Source organism: Pygocentrus nattereri, chromosome 6 (genome assembly GCF_015220715.1).
Source record: "Pygocentrus nattereri isolate fPygNat1 chromosome 6, fPygNat1.pri, whole genome shotgun sequence".
Taxonomy (NCBI): domain Eukaryota; kingdom Metazoa; phylum Chordata; class Actinopteri; order Characiformes; family Serrasalmidae; genus Pygocentrus; species Pygocentrus nattereri.
In genome coordinates, this window is record NC_051216.1 from 2,135,384 (window position 1) to 2,146,932 (window position 11,549).

Below are 11,549 nucleotides of genomic sequence, written 5' to 3' on the forward strand. Positions count from 1 at the left end.
GTGGGGAACTTGGACAAGATTAAATATGTACACCGCTCCCTTTTGAAGCATCGTCATGGGAGTGTGTCTAATGGTGAGTCTCCTCAACATGAACTGGTGGATGATGCGAACCCTGTGATGGAAAAACATTCGGTAAGTGACTGTGATTTGTTCCTTTTGGTTCCAGAGCAGTCTCAGATGCCGTTAGAAATGTCTTCGGCTGTAATGGCCCCATCACTTCAGCAGTGTCCTATTGTGTCAGATGGTCCTGTTGTGTCCACTCCTGTGGAGGAGCCTGTGAGGGGGAGTGTATCTGTAGATTACCAGCCCGGTAATGACATCGGGGTTCGGCGAACTTCCAGGACTACGGCTGGTCGACATCCCAACGTTCACCACCTCCCTCGAGCAGTGAATAGTGGGACAAACATGGTTGGGTCCTTGTCTAGTGCAGTCTCCGCCTTGTTTCGGCCGTGGAATTAGAATTTCTTTTTTTTTTTTTTTTTTTTTATCGTCGGGGCGCCGATACAAGGAGAGGGGGTAGATTGTAGCAGTATGCTGCGGGTAACAGCATTCTTGCCCTTTCATTCATGTTTATTTTGTTCCGCCTACTATTACTTGCGAGCCAATTAGGTCTCCCCTGGTTTTTTTCATAAAAGGGAGGGCGCTCCCATTATTGGGTGCGTTGACTGGGTGATTTGCTTCCGCTGTTCGGTTCCTTCCTGGTTTCCCCGTTATCGCGACTCTCATGTTGCGAGCTGGTGGATGGTTTGAATCGGTGTCTGACTAATCTGCTCTGCAGGTATGGCAAATTCTTCTTTCTATTATGTAGTGTTTTACCTGTGGTTAGCGTAGTATCGGGCACGTTTCCTTGTCTGTTTAGGACTGGTGTTTGTAAGAGGGCCAGCGTCACCTGCTGATTGTCTGTGAGAGTGCCGGCGTTACACACGTGTGACATTGTGGCTGAGCCTTGGTGTGGTTTGTCGGAGGCCGCTTGGCTTTTCTTGATCTCGTGCCCTGTTCTGGATAACACGGTAGGAAAATCGTCCATGCCGTTTCTTAATCATAATGATTTTATACTGATTATTAATTGACATTTTCCTTTCTTTGCAGGAATGCAAAGTTGGTACTGGCTTCTGCTGTTTTGTTTCCGCTAATGATGTTTTGTTTTTATCAATAGTTTTGTTTTTACTGATGTTTTATTTTCATTTTTTTTTTATTTGGTTTTCATGTTATTTTTTTTCTTTTCTTTTCATAATGTTCTTTTTCTATTAAAGCTTTGTTTTTTTGCTCTAAGCTGCTGCGGCTGAGCGCACTACCCTACCTTCGGCTTGGGGTTTTTGGTGTTGGCTGTTCGTGCTGCGTGCTGGGGCGTTGGTTGTGTTGTGTGCCCTGCCTCTCCTGTAAGAGTTGCACGTTGAGAGCACTGCTTATCGCTGCTTTGTGGTTGTATTTTATTTTTACTTTTTTTTCTTTATAATTTGGAGTTGAGTTTACGTTTGTCTTGTTCTTTTCATTTGATTTGATTGGTAGTGCACCTGATTGTGGTACTGGGCCGGAGGACTTGTTGGTGAAGGGTAAGTACGTAGTGTATGGTTTGTTGTGTGTAATTGTATCCTCTTTGTGGTTTTTTTTCTTTTGGGTAATTGTGATCTGTGTGATTAATTTTTCTTTATCACTGAGCTTGCTCCTTCCCCACCTGATTCCAGCCTCTGTACCAGCAATTCTTTCTGTTTTGATATATATATATATATATATATATATATATATATATATATATATATATATATAGATAGATAGATAGATAGATAGATAGATAGATAGATAGATAGATAGATAGATAGATAGATATGTGATTTTTCTTTATTTGTATGTTCTTTTGCTAAAGCCAAGTACTGAAGATTTATTTATTTATTTTCTTTTTCTAATTTGCCAATAAACTAAATCTATTTGTGGTATATGCGTCTTCAGTGTATGGGTAAAACGAACCTGTGGGCCTTATTTTGGTATCGTGTGTTCCCTGGGCACTTAATTCCAGGGTGGCGTAGTCGATTAGCTTCTTAAAACTCATACATTGAGTATACCGCGTTGCCACATTTTGGCATCGCTGACAGGGTTTATACTCCAATCGCCACATAAGTATAGTCTCTGTGTGGGAAACACTGCAGTCTAATACAAAAGTCTGAATGACGTCACCATCTGACAACCTCTACAGAGAACAACCTCAAATATAGAGACTTTGTTAATGTCAGTGGACAAATGAAAAGTGCTAGATTAATATTATTATTACTTAGAAAATCAAAATAAAGAGGAATTTGACCAGCGGCTCAGACACTTTTGCACCTGACTGTATATGAGGGGGTGAAACGAGCCTGGAACGCACTGGAACCCCGTTCTGGTGGTAAAACTCAGGACAGAGCAGCGTTCCAGCTCAGGTGTGTAAAATCCAGGTCACTGTGTTTAGGGAAGCCGTGTGTAGTAAAGTGTTTGTTGAACCTCAAGTTCAGCCTACAGTCTGTTCAGCCAATAGGAAATGACTAAGTCTCCATGGTAACGATGTTGGAGGAGAGGGCCTGGACCACAATCTCCTGCCCACTTCATCCCAAAGGTGTTCAGTGGGGTTGAGGTCAGGGCTCTGTGCAGGCCACTGGAGCTCCTCCACACCATTCACACCCGTCCAGCAGACACTTGGCATGGCACATAGTGATCTTAGGCTTCTGTGCAGCTGCTCAGCCACGGAAACCCATATCATGAAATGTCCGACGCCCAGTTCTTGTGCTGATGTTGATCCCAAATGCAGTTTGGAATGTAAACACATGAATCATCAGATGTGTCTGACCTCACAGATGCTCTTTTGACTGAATGGACACAAATTCCCAGACACTCTCCAAAGTCTTCCAGAAGCTTCCCAGAAGAGTGGAGGCAGTTAGAGCTGCAAAGGGGGGAAACTCCATTTAAAAGCCCACGGTTTTGGAATGGGACGTCCAACAAGCCCATACAGGTGTGATGGTGAGGTGTCCGCATACTTTTGGCCATATAGTGGAGCTCACTCATGAGTTAGCTTCTGTTCAGTGTTAGCTGTTTCACTAAGTTTCTCTGACTTAGTTTCAAGTTCCCCTGAGAAATAAAAACCCGAGTTTGTAATAAAATGTTGACGGGATGGAGATTAATTTGCAAAAGTAACTCAAAAGTACTTTTGTTGGCAATTTTGAGGGTTTTGTTCTTTCAGTTTTAAACAGAAAAAGCTTCTATAGTGACCCCTTATGTTCAATACAGGAATTAAAATATTTAGTTTAGTATAAAATCTCTGATTAAAGTTCATTTTAAGGCATATTTAAGTGTATAAATCCAGCAGAAACAGACATTTCAGGTCATGCTGTTGATGTTATAAAGTCCCCTCAGTGAAATCATTTCCACTCCGGTATGTGAGGATATAAATATGAGAGATGCAGAGCTGGTGATGGAACAGAAACTCAGAAGACCAGCATTAGAGAGAGATGAGCTTATCTGACACCATCAGCGTCTAGAACTATTAAAATTACCCTCTCAGTCACATGACCGACCCTTCACACACACAGAGCAGCTGCACTCACCATTTAGCAGAAAATGATGTCATTTTTATTTTAAGGTCAAGCTGAAGGTCATAAGCAGCCGTTCTGAGTCTGCAGGACTTTAAAACCATCCATCATCATTCTTACATTATGAGCTGATCGGCTGTCGATAAAGTATTTGGGTTTTAAACAATAAATAGTGCAAGCGTTGAGAGTTACAACTTTACCCCCCACAGGGGTGGTTTAAGAACCACAGACGCACTTTCAGCTCTCATGAGTGCTGCAGTAAGCAGTGGATTCAACTTCTACACACAGTGTCTGTCTGGCTTCAGAGGACATTCAACCAGCCAATCAAATGACTCCAACAAGATGGAAAGCTGGAAGCTCCTCGGATGCGTTAGCCTTGGATGTCATTCCTGCTGTCGCTGTGATTGAGCATAATGTGCCTTCACAGTTAAATCATTAAATCTTTTACACTAATAGATACTTCCTTCTAAGCAGGCTATGCGTTACGGTATCAGACTTGGTATCAGCAAGTACTAAAAATACTCTTAAAGTAAAAGAAAAAAAAATGGTATCAATGCATCTCTAAAAATACCATCTCTAAATTAAGTTATGCAATTATAACTGTAATAATTTAAGACAATTAAACAGTAAAAATTACATAAAAGTGATACGTTAAGGCCCCTTTCTGTAAAGCCATTAAGAGTCTTGAGACTGTAGTTTTAACATTCACTAGGAAACATTTATGTTTATAGATTTAAGCAGATTAATTTATCCAGTCGCTTACAAAATGTGTAAACAGGAAGCCAAACTGAGACAAAGTGCTGAGAACCTCTACAGGGTTATTTACCCTAAAAGACAAGAAGCCTTAAACACTATGTTCTAGTTAAATATAAGCAGCTGTAAATCTAATAAATGAACTGGATTTTATCAAGTAATAAACTGAAACATTAACTGCACCATAAGAGCGCAGGATTAAGAAGTGGAGAGTGAATGAGAGCAGAGAGACGTTCCTCAAGGTTTTACCTGAAGAGCTCTGTGCAGTGCAGAGTTCCACCACTGAGGGGAGCTAAAGAACACAAAAACTGAAAGATCTTACCTGAGAATGATCAGGGGCCTCATTTATAAAACTTTGCGTGGAATCTGGAGTGAAAATGTACGTGCGCTCAAAACCAGGAAATTGCGTGCGCACAAAAAAAATCTGATTTATAAAACCCTGCTTACGCACACCTGCACGTTGTTTCCTCTTTATAAATCACAACCATCTTCAAACTGAGCGCAGCTGAATCAGCCGCACGTTCCGCCTCCGCCCCGCCCACTTTTACCCATAAATGGTCAATGCAAATCACTCATAAATATTTAAATGGCAGCTTGCCCCATTCTTTTTGAAGCGGAATAATGGATGAGAAAAAGACGAAAAAACGAAAATTTGGAGAATGTGAAGTGGAAGTCCTTGTTTCAGAGGTCGAGGCAAGGAAAAATGTGTTGTTTGGGAGCCTTAGTAGTGGAGTGACGAACAAACGCAAGTTTGTTGAGTGGCAACATGTGGCTGCAGCTGTTAACAGTGTAAGCTCTACAAGCCGCACTGTTGCAGAAGTAAAAAAGAAATGGTCGGACTTGAAAGTAGATGCAAAGAAACGGATTTCTTTGCACAGGAAGAGTGCAAGTGCTACTGGTGGGGGAAAGGCCACACTTTCTCCGTCTCCTTTTCATGAGAGGATGGCATGTTTAATTGGGGAACCCCTGTTAAGTGGCGTGGTGACTGAAAAGGAGGGCGATACAGACTTGGCTGATGAACCCATCACTGGTGAACCAGGTAAAAACAAATGATCCATAATCGTACATAGTTTTAATAAAGACGCAATAATCAGACTTTTTTTCCTAGAATGGTTTATTAAATTATTTAACCATCACTGTTTTTTAGAGAGGACTGTGGGAGTGGACAGCAGTCATTCAGCTGAAGACTGCCAACCCGGCCCCAACGGTGTCTCCGGTGCCCCGGTTGCCTCCAGCGGTGTCTCCGGTGCCCCGGATGCCTCCAGCGGTGCACCACGTGCTTTAAGCGGAGGTCGTGTTCTGACTGAGGCTGTTTTACAAACACAAATAAACACAATTACAGCAATTGACAATTTAACAAATGAGCTTAAAGAGATTAAGGGGATACTGTCTGAAATGTCAAGTACATTAAAAGAACTTGTTAAAAAATACCTTTGCGTTTCTCTCCAATTATTTATAATCGACGCATCACGTCCTCGCGCAGTCTGACTGCTTGAATATTACGTGTGTCAGGTGGGTAAACATGTGGGTCTGGTTCAGGGTCATTTGCTTGTTGGTCGGTCATTATCAGGGGGAGACCATTCTGCTGTGCCATGTTGTGTAGCACGGCACATGCTCTCACTATCCGGCAGACCTTCTCTGGGTTGTAAAGCAGTCTCCCACCTGATGCATCTAAACAGCGCCATCGGCCTTTTAGCAGCCCGATGGTGCGTTCTACAACAGAGCGTGTCAGAGTGTGCACGTCATTGTAGCGTCTCTCCTCTGTGCTCTGTGGATTTGGAAATGGAGTGAGGAGCCAGCGCTGGAGCGGGTAGCCACGATCACCTAAAGAAATGAATCAGAGATAATGTTGCATTTACTGCTAGGGCAACTGCTTAAATTAAAATAATAATAATACATTTTAAACTTGCCAAGAAGCCAACCATCCCGTACAGCTCCATTTTCAAGACGGGTTCCTACACTGCTGTTCCTCAGAATAAATGAGTCATGAGTAGAACCAGGCCATTGAGCAACTACGTTGGTTAAGCTCATTGTAGCATCGCATATGACCTGTACGTTTATAGAATGAATTTGCTTTCTGTTGATGAAAGCAGCTTCATTCTGGCTTGGTGCTCTTATGGCAACATGAGTGCAGTCAATTGCTCCGATTACATTTGGGAAACCGGCCACTGCTGCGAATTGCACTTTAATGTCAGCCTGTTCACTCAAAGTGTAAGGAAACCTGATGTACCGACCTGTCAGTTTTATTATGCCAGATAATACGCCTGACATCATGGAGCTTAAGGATGGTTGAGATATCCCCGACCTGTCTGCTAATTCCCTCTGAAAGCAACCAGTTGCCAGGAATCCAAGGGCTGTTAACACCTGTAAATGGACAGGTATTGCCCGATTTCGTAGTGTTGGTCTCTCCAAATCTGGACCCAACTCAGCACACAGTGTCAAGAGAATTGCTCTTGGAAACCTAAATCGGCTCATTAACCAGTCATCATCGTTTGCAAAAAAATCTTCATGATCTCGAAAAATACGTTGTCGCCTTACTTGGCGGCTCGCTAGATCTTCGAGTAATGCCAAAAAAGCCATTATGACAGACAGCGCATCAGTCGATCTTGTCTATTTATATAGCTGTGATTTACTGCAAATAGTTACAGCTGTTAATTATCTCAAAATATTAACAACCAATTTCCCTTTACTGTATCTTTATTGCTTTATTATTAGTTCCATTTGCTGTCGTCATGATGATGATGATGATGATAATAAAATACGTTTTATTAAGTACCCTTTTAAAACGTGTTTAAAAGTGCGAAATAAAACAATATGTAGAATTAAATTAACCTTAATTAAAATGCAGAGTGAAATAAAACCAGCTAGAATAAAATAGTACTACAAATAAAGTCGAATAAGATACAGCATGCACTAAAACCTTAAACATACAGACAAAAAATAATGACTGCAAATTAATTAATAATTAATTAATATGTGTTTGTTAATCTTTGTTAATCCTTCTGTTCTTAATCTTGATCTATTCGGGATTAACTGATGCGTGAGGATGGTTTGCGCATTTACTTGCAATTCTCTATTTAACCAGATGATGTCACTATTTCCCCACTCTCTCTATCTCTCTCTCCGCAATGTTTTACAGGTTTACGGCAGCTCTAGAGTTTGCTTAAAACTACGCACGTTTTTACGCCACGTACTTTTTTATAAATCACAGTTTTTGCGCAAGATGTTGCGTGCGCACATTTCAGACCCGTTTTTCTGCGTACGCACGCTTTATAAATGAGGCCCCAGATCTCAGGGAAGATCAAGAGAGTCCAGGAGTGGAGACCTGAGCTGACGAGCAGGTGTGGAGGTCTGAAGGTTCTGAGGGAGGTTCTATATCTGATTCTCTTCTCCACAGGAAGTGAAGTGACCTAAGAAGGAAACGGTCATTAAATTAGTCTAATTAGTTACAGCAACTCCGTGTCTCTATTTCTCTGGATCATCAACAATGCAGGTGTATTAAAATTTGCAGAGTAGATTTATAAAGGGATTGTTTGAAATGCACATGATGCAATATTTGAAAAAACTAACAAGTTACAGGATATTAAAGATATCATGAATTAATGGTAAAAAGTCCTTTATGTGCCTGAAAAGAAAGTTGAGGCTGTGTCTGCTGTAAAAATAGCATGTCGGTCACTTTCATTAAAAAACTGGCTTTTAATTTTTTTATTAATGCTGGAACGGATCCACAAACTCCCCTTTAAACACATGCACAGTCTCTCAATTCTAACAGATGTTTCTGAGTAAAATAAACTACATCACTTATCAATTTCTGAACAATAAGCAATGATTTTTTTTTGGTTCTATTTAATCTGAATTTTTATCCTGTTACCAACAGAATCACCACCTACACCAGAGATCACAGCCTTCGTCTCAAACTCCTCCTAAAATCCTGGCTGTCCAAGTAAACAGGAACCATAAACCAAAGTTCTGCACATCACAGTATTGATTGACTGTTATTTCCCAAAACCGACCCTTATCGTTCTTTATGTTTCCATCCCACAGAAACAGCAACACCCACGTTAATGTTCTCTTACAGGAAGTTAAACAAACTCACCACCTTTATTTCCTTTATTTTACAGTTATCTTAGAACAACACAACAGATCCTCATTTCTTTCCCATATTCTCAGTGTGATTAATCTAGAACCTTGCTTTCTTTATCAGGTTCTAGCAGTTGGGTTCCCTGTTCAATGTGCACTCGTTCCCCTGTCATAACTGAGTTTATATTAATAAAATAAACTCCTACAAAGAGTTTAAGGTGCGCTGTTTGTTCCAGCGTCTACCTGCTTTACCAAGACTCCCTGAATATGAGCAGCTTCCTTATCTCTGGAATGTTCTCCGTGTTAGCGCCGTCTGCTGTCCGGCAGCTCCAAACTTCTCAGAGTCGAACAAGGAGAACAGAACATTTTCCTCCACGGCTTTCAGTGGAACCGGCCATAACCCAGTGAAACGGGTCGGTACCGTGTGGGTTTAGCGCGTTATATTAGCGTTTAGCCGAGTTAAACCCGCTTTACACTGAACCGTCCTGCCAGGAAAGCTAACGAGGATTAGTGATACTATTTACCTGCTGATGCAGGAAGTACATCCTCTGCTGGGCTCTCTTGATGATGGAGCTGATGTTGCTGTCCCACTTCAGGTCCCTGGTGATTGTTGTGCCCACGAACTTGCAGGACTCCACTGCCACCACAGTTCTGTCCAGGATGGTGAGTGCTGGCAGGGCTGGAGGGCTCCTCCTGAAGTCCACGGTCATCTCGACTGTTTTCGCTGTGTTCAGCACCTGGTTATTGTGGCTGCTCCAAAGGACCACCTGATCAACCACCCATCTGTAAGCAGACTCGTCACCATCTCAGATGAGACCAGTGACTGTAGTGTCATCTGCATACTTCAGGATTTTGACTGAGGGGTCCGTGGAGTCATTTGTGTGGTGAGAGGAAAACCCTGTGGAGGAAAACCCTGTGGAGCGCCTGTACTGATGATCTGGCTGTTTGAGGTGAACTTTCCCAACCTCACCTGCTGCTCTCTGCTTCTCTGAAGTTAGTGATCCACTGGCATGTGGGGCTTGGCACGCTGAGTTGGGGCAGTTTGTGTTGCTGTCCTGGGGTGACTGTATTAAAGGCTGAGCTGAAGTCCGTGAACAGAATTCTTGCATAAGTTTCTGGGTGTTTAAGCTGTTGAAGAATAAACTGGAGTCCCATGTTCACTGCGTCATCCACCTACCTGTTTGCCCGGTATGTAAACTGCAGGGGGTCTAGCTGAGGATCGGTGATGTACTTCAGATGGGAGAGCACCAGTCTCTCAAAGGATTTCATGACTACAGAGGTCAAAGCAACGGGTCTATAGTCAATCAATCCTGTGATTGTTGCTTTCTTGGGAACTGGTACTATGGTGGAGCGTTTGAAGCAGGAAGGTACGACACACAGCTCCAGTGATTTATTAAAGAGTGCTGTAAAGATTGGCGTAAGCTGATTCGGTGCTGACCCTCAGGCAGAAGGGTGACACACCATCTGGTCCTGGTGCTTTCCTCACTTTTTTGTCTCCTGAAGATCTAACAGATCTTACTTTTGTAGCTGGTGATGTTCTGCAGGCACTTCCAGATGGTTGATGGCTCATTTGTGGACACCATACTACTCAGCTTGTTTGAGTAGCTCTTAGCAGCTCTGATTTCTTTGTTGAGTGTTTTCCTAGCCTGATTGTACAGGGCCCGATCTCTGCTCCTAAACGTCACTTCTTTAGACTGGTGTAACTGTTTCAGTCATTAAATCAGCACTTGTCGCTTTTATACACTGCTCAAAAAAATAAAGGGAACACTCAAATAACACATCCTAGATCTGAATGAATGAAATATTCTCATTGAATAGTTTGTTCTGTACAAAGTTTAATGTGCTGACAACAAAATCACACAAAAATCATCAATGGAAATCAAATTTATTAACCAGTGGAGGCCCGGATTTGGAGTCACACACAAAATTAAAGTGGAAAAACACACGACAGGCTGATCCAACTTTGATGTGATGTCCTCAAAACAAGTCAAAATGAGGCTCAGTATTGTGTGTGGGCTCCACATGCCTGTATGACCTCCCTACAACGCCTGGGCAGCTCCTGATGAGGTGATGAGGTTCCTGAGGAATCTCCTCCCAGACCTGGACTAAAGCATCCGCCAACTCCTGGACAGTCTATGGTGCAACGTGGCATTGGTGGATGGAGCGAGACATGATGTCCCTCAATCGGATTCAGGTCTGGGGAACGGGCGGGCCGGTCCATAGCTTCAATGCCTTCATCTTGCAGGAACCTCTGACACACTCCAGCCACATGAGGTCTAGCATTGTCCTGCATTAGGAGGAACCCAGGGCCAACCGCACCAGCATATGGTCTCACAAGGGGTCTGAGGATCTCATCTCGGTACCTAATGGCAGTCAGGCTACCTCTGGCGAGGACATGGAGGGCTGTGCAGCCCTCCAAAGAAATGCCACCCCACACCATTACTGACCCACTGCCAAACCGGTCATGCTGAAGGATGTTGCAGGCAGCAGATCGCTCTCCACGGCATCTCCAGACTCTGTCACGTCTGTCACATGTGCTCAGTGTGAACCTGCTTTCATCTGTGAAGATCACAGGGCGCCAGTGGCCAATTTGCCAATCCTGGTGTTCTCTGGCAAATGCCAAGCGTCCTGCATGGTGTTGGGCTGTGAGCACAACCCCCATCTGTGGACGTTGGGCCCTCATACCATCCTCATGGAGTCGGTTTCTAACCGTTTGTGCAGACACATGCACATTTGTGGCCTGCTGGAGGTCAAGACTCAGTGAATCACAGCACAGCAGAGACAGAAAAGTCCTTGTTGGTCCTGTTTAGAAGGGAAAGCTCATCAAATTTATTCCCTAAGGAGTGAAGATTCACCATGTGAATGCTGGGGAGCGCTGGGCAAAGTCCTCCAGCATGCTTCCTGCGTCTGCCTGTCCGTCTGTGTCTGCTGTAGAGAGCAGCCGCTCCACTCACCAAATTGTCCAAATAGCAGTCAGAAAGTGAAAATTCAGGAAAAAATGTCTTGTGGCATGGACTGCCTGATGTTCAGCAGATCTTCTGCACTGTATGTGAGTGAGACTGGTTTGCATGTAACAGCACAAACAAAACACGACGTCTGTGGTGCCATCTAGGAACTACCTCTATATCTGTAGGGATGGTTCCCGGATAGATTAAAATTTTC

General features: G+C 43.1%; 1 long non-coding RNA gene across 1 annotated transcript; it reads left to right on the top strand.

Annotated features, from left to right (window-relative positions):
* The first annotated feature begins 5,071 nt into the window (after positions 1 to 5,071).
* On the top strand, positions 5,072 to 5,737 carry LOC119263563. Its single transcript, XR_005130353.1, has 2 exons — positions 5,072 to 5,346; positions 5,455 to 5,737. It is a non-coding gene; the product is annotated as an uncharacterized LOC119263563 (long non-coding RNA).
* The last annotated feature ends 5,812 nt before the right edge of the window (positions 5,738 to 11,549 follow it).